This window comes from Rutidosis leptorrhynchoides, chromosome 8, assembly GCF_046630445.1.
Source record: "Rutidosis leptorrhynchoides isolate AG116_Rl617_1_P2 chromosome 8, CSIRO_AGI_Rlap_v1, whole genome shotgun sequence".
Classification (NCBI taxonomy): Eukaryota; Viridiplantae; Streptophyta; class Magnoliopsida; order Asterales; family Asteraceae; genus Rutidosis; species Rutidosis leptorrhynchoides.
This window is the reverse complement of record NC_092340.1, coordinates 5,917,106-5,923,105: the sequence shown is the minus strand read 5'-3', so window position 1 is coordinate 5,923,105 and position 6,000 is coordinate 5,917,106. Positions and strand designations below refer to the sequence as shown.

At 31.5% G+C, this 6,000-nt stretch overlaps 1 long non-coding RNA gene across 2 annotated transcripts; it reads right to left on the bottom strand.

Moving 5' to 3' along the window:
• Positions 1-371: 371 nt before the first annotated feature.
• LOC139863000 (uncharacterized) lies at positions 372-3,240 on the bottom strand. 2 transcript variants are annotated; one of them, XR_011764358.1, is made up of 4 exons: positions 3,074-3,240; positions 2,483-2,579; positions 2,209-2,310; positions 372-567 (listed from the first exon to the last, which is right to left on the bottom strand). It is a non-coding gene; the product is annotated as an uncharacterized lncRNA (long non-coding RNA). The 2 variants fall into 2 exon arrangements; XR_011764359.1 differs by having other exon boundaries at positions 2,209-2,270.
• Positions 3,241-6,000: the final 2,760 nt, after the last annotated feature.

The window sequence follows — 6,000 nt, the reverse complement described above, 5'->3', positions numbered from 1 at the left end:
ACACTGGCACTTTATGACTCAATGCTGGAACCAGTTTTCTATAGGAGCCAAGGCAATAGCTCAAAACCTGGTTCACAATCTCAAAGATAATGACCTAAAGAAAAATACCAGTTGATAGAATCATCCATGTGTCCTGTTTTTTATATCAATTATAAAGAACGCACAATAAGGTAGTTAAGAGTGGTTGCACAGATGTTCAAGATATGGCTCATGCATTTTGATGCCATATTTGTAGATATGTAGATGTTTTAATTGTAACTTCGGGATTCATGTTAACATAATTAACGGTTTTGGCCTAAAGAAAAGACCCAAAATGCAAGCCATATGTGAAACTAACACATGCATTACGCATATAAAATTGAGCCTGCATCTAATGAAAATCAATCTAGATTTGCAATTAACTACAACCATTAAAAACAAAAAAAGGTCACCCAAAACATAATGAACATAGTACATTACAATTAGCATCCAGTTATATCCTTTCTAGGAAAAACACATTTAAACTAAACCCTCTTAGTAACAGAATTCAAACAAAAATATGATTCTTCCTCTGCACCCCCACCAGACCTGCCAATGATATCACATATGCATTAATGTTATATATTTTTACAAACTATAGTGCGTGAGGCATGTTTAGAGCAGTTGTAACTTCAAATTTACATTGAAAAAACACAATTATTATGGTTATCATAATCAAAATAACCAGATCTGAAAAACATATAATATGTTACCATAAAATACATGTTATCCAGTTCTAAAACAATACACAATCATGAATCAATCTTTAGCTTTAAACAGTTAACTGTCCATTTAGATAGCATATTTAACTCTAACATCCAATCTTTGAAGTCAAAATAACAACATTTACGACTACACAAAGAAACTCATTGTGACCCCAAAAAATTAAAAGGTTACACATCGACCCCAAACTTCCTGTTTAATTTAACATGGTAATATTTTGGCAATGAATTGTTACTTTCATCAAAGCTATAAAAGTTTACCTAATGTGAATCCATAACAGTATATCAATAAAACCAGAATAGATAGATACAACCTAAGGTGATCAATATGCTACTAGAATTGGAAAGATACAAGAAAAGAATAGATGGATAACCTAAAAGCAACATATGCGGAAACAATAATTAGTTAACCTAAAAGCAACATATGCGGAAACATTAATTAGTTAGCAAATAACTTAATGAAACATCTTATGATGGTTAATAATGACTAGTAATAGCATTTATTTAGAAATGTTCCCTAAAAGTTAAAAAAAATAGATAATTGAAGAAAAAATATCAATTGCTTGTTCCGGCTAAACTCATCCCACTTGTGAAAATCAAAAATCATGCCGGTTACCCACAGCATCACCAATGACAATCATTTGAAGTGGCTTCAAATGATTGTCATTGGTAATGCGGTGGGTAACCGTCATGATTGCTTAGTCCTCACAAGTCGAATGGATTTAGCATAACAACCAATTGATATTTTCTCTCCAATTGACAATTTCTTTAACTTTTAGGTTAACATTTCTTGATTAATACTATTACTAGTCATTATCAACCATCAAAATAGGTTTCATTAAGTTATTTGATAACTAATTAATGTTTCTGTGTATGTTGCTTTTAAGTTATCTATTTATTGTTCATTTTCGTATGTTATCAATTCTAGTAGTGAATTTATCACCCAAGGTTGTATCTATCTATTCTTGTTTTTTGATATATTGTTATGGATTAACAAGGTAAACTTTTATAGCTTAATGAAATTAACAACTCATTGCCAAAATATTACACGAAGAATCAAACAGGTAGTTAAGACTTCGTTTAGGGTCAGTGAGTTTTTGGGCCATAATAAATTTCTGTGTGTAATCGTAAATTTTGTTATTATAACTCATAGATTGGATGCATTAGAGTTAGATATGCTATTTAAATGGATAGTGAGCTGTTTAAAGCTAAAAATCGATTCATGATTGTGTATTGTTTTAGAATTTAATAATATGTTTTTATGACAACATATTAATTGCTTGTTTTTTTTCTTCAGATATGCTTATTTTAATTATGATAACCATGATAATCGTGTTTTTTCAATATAAATTTACAGTTACAACCGCTCTAATCATGCATCACCGACTATAGTTTGTAAAATATATAACATTAATACATATGTGATATCATTGGCATGAGAAAGGGAAATGGGTATAAAAGGCCTAACCTAACGTTCGCTAAATCCGCGCCAACATAACAAATAGCGATAATCTGGCCAAAACGTACAGACTGCAAAAACCATCAAATACCGCAGGCAGCCACTGTTAAGCTACCGGTAAAGATAGATGATCAACAAACCGACAACCAACAATTTGATGAGATCGAAAATCCAAATATGTGTCAAATAGGGTGCACAATTTGATATAAGGGAACAAACTAAAGAAATATTATAAACTCCAAGACATACACAAGTATATTTGTATTGTAAAAGTCAAGTATACCTGCACATGACCAGTATCTCCCCAAGATGCACATATATGAGGTTTTTGAGTCATTGCACAAATCGTATTCACTCAAACTTCATGAAAAACCTCGTAGCTGTAATAGGATATAAAAGATAAGGAAAACAACAACAAAAAAGTATACAATGCAATTAACTAAAACTGTTGCAGAATTATGTCTATATTACTTAAAAAACATAGACCTTGTTCCGAGAAGAAAAGAAAAAAGGTAATTCAAATCAATAAAGACTTTAACATTGGCAAGCCCAGTTGGATAACTAAAGCAGACCATACATAACAATAATCGTGACATCAGTCCAAACACAAATGTGTTCATAGTTACAATCTGAAATGATAATACTTCTTTAAGAGAGACGCACATGTGTACCAAATAACCTCGCCAAATTTCTAAATAAAACTTGCAAAATTTGTGACTGTACTTGCAACTAATGGTGAGACTTAAATTATACTACATGATTGATAACTTATTTAGAATCATTTAATTCAGTTTATGATAAAGCAAGCAACTTTATACTATTAAAAAATTTATAAATCATTAGCGGCATAAAGTAATAAACCGAATAATCAAACCTTAAACAAGGCCAGCCAATGTGGAAGGCGTGAAGTGAATTATAAGCAGAAGGATCACACTGCAATTCTTCACCTTCTTCTAAAGCATCAACACCTGGTTGCCATACTTTTGCTGGAATTGATGGTATTGCACTTGATGATGATGATGATGAACTTTACCCTTCTTTTTTTTTGAGCCCTAATTTGTTAAAACAACATAAATACTTAACATTTAAAACGAAATATTAATTTACCAAAACCAATTAACAATTAATATCGGTATAAGATAGTAGCAGAAGAATTAAGTTTGATTAGGGATTAACCTTGTTCCTCCGCTTAGCTTTCTTTGGCTTTATTGTTAACCGACCGATTCTGTTTTAGATTATGGGAAAAACTGGTAAAAAAAAAAAAAGTGAAGACTAGATAGATGACCTCGATGAAAATACAGGGTTTTAAGAATTTAGGAATTTATATACAAGTTAAGCTGCTGCTCAGGGATCGGTTTTAGGGTTTCTTACTTTCTTTTGTGAACCGGAAACAGGCCGTTGATAGGTCCGACCCACACCAATACATGGGCCTCATCTTACTACCAAATATTTCTTCTTTTTTTTCAAAAATAAGTTAAATTAAAATTAAAACAATGAAGGATAATGTGATAACTGATGCAGATTTCACAATCTGGTTGAATCGTCCAACAATCACTATGTCAAAACACAAAACTTAAAAAGAACTAAAACAATATTAAAAACAAACACAACTAATAATTAAAAACCACTAAAGCCCCAAACCATGAATCTTCTTTGAAGTGACCAATATAACATTATAAGTAGTTACAGTAAACCCGATTGAAGGTGAACAGTGTTATACTCCCAGTGATTTTACTTCCTTCAAAATACGGGACACGAAAATGAGTTGAAAAGGTTTCCTCTGAATATGTGTTATACGATGAAAAGTTAATGGGTCATCCACATAGTCTCGTCATTAACTCTAACATTGTTGGTCTATAAAAATTTACCTTGAGTTAAATTAAAAATCAAAAATAAGCTAAGAAATATTTTGTATACATACACATGAGAGCAGTGGCGATTCTAGGATCAAAATCCAATGGGGTCCTAAAAAATTATTCGATGACTTACTTGCACAAATATTGAATGTCTCGGGTCAAATGGGGTCGGGTTAAAGCGGGCCGGGTTAAATCGGGTTACACCCAAAATACAAACATAAAATTTGATAATATTTACAATATATAAGGTTGTTCATATTTTTTACTATTGATATTACAACGGTCATCATACAAAAGGATATCATTTGTACAAAAATGGAATTGATATTTACACAAATATTAACCCCTATACAAAAATATCATATATTCAATCCACTAAATACTAAAAGTAAGTTTTTACTTTTGTCAACGAGATTTTAAACGATAAAATACATCAATAATTGCATCATTGTTAATACCATCTAACACATGCATATTTCTCAATATATGCAAGTAAACAATCATTCATAAATTGAGGTATCTTAACATGTTAATAATAATTGTCAACTTCATAACCAAAAGACAATATTATCAATACATCAGTACCAAAAATTTACTATGCGAAAAACCAATTTTATTAATTACATAAGTACCAAAGAAATAGGAAATTGGATAATAACAACAATAAAAATAAAACTCAATCCCACAAAAGTAGGGTATGAGGGAGGTAAAATGTAGACAATCTTTCACTTATCCTATAAAGACAAGTTATTTTTCTACCCAGAGTGAAACACCCCAAGAGTAGTAAAAGTCATGAAAATGTTAGAATAAAATTTCTGTGGATTTTAAAACTTGCCTAAAATTTAATTTAGGCTCTAAGCGGTAGTTAAGTCGTCAATAAATCGACGTTTGTTGTTAACTCAATTAATACAATCAATTGAAAATATGATAAGGCTAAGTTTATTTTTGTTATTTTTTTGTTTCAATATTTGAATGGCCCATACCATAAAATTATAAGTGGACTAATTTCAAATATTTTAGTAGTCCAAACTATCAATATTTAAAATCTAAAAATATATGGGGTCCCATTATTATATTTAGCGGTATCCAATACCAAAAAAATATTTTTTTTGAAAAATTTCGAAACCCTAGTAGTGTCACATGACCCCGTAGTATTATACATACACTCGCCACTGCATGAGAGTAAAGAAATATATTTAGAAAGCCCAATACACTTTAAGTGAACTGAGTGACTCGGGTGACAGAAGCGTAGTCATGTACATCTCAATGGAGGATTAAAAGATTGTCCATGATGCTCATTTTTTGATAAATATTCAGAAAACTCACGGGAAAACAGTCTCATCCACTGTTCGGAAATATTATGTCACGAATTTCGTCTATAGTACTATGTATCAAACGTCAACCATTTTTAAGAACAACTTGTATTAAGACCCGTTAGCAAGAAGCTAGAAACGGGCTAAAAAACCAACTTACAATGGCATCATTTGACAATCGTTCCTATTAATGGAGAATTTACCTTTAACTTTAACCTTATGAAAAAAAAAGTCACAAATATTATCAAACATACAACTTCTCTTCGTTGGAGCACTACCGAAAATTAAATTGTTTCTGAACCGTTAAATGCTTCAACAAGGCCGCAACAATAGCCATCAGTTTGAACTTCTTCGACCTAGGAGCAACCCGATCCTCAGACCACATGTACCAATCGATCCAAGAGTGAAAAACCAATAGATTGTAGTCTACCCAAATATGAATTCTAGACCAAAGCTAAACAGCCAATTTGCACGAAAACAACATAATGCTCAGTCGTCTATGATGCATATTAACACGTCTGGCACCTAGTAGAAGTAACCTTGATTCCTCTCGTGGATAAGTTGAACTATGTAGGAAGCCTATCCATAACCAATCTCCACAAGAAAATATTCACTTTGTGGGGAAGACGTTG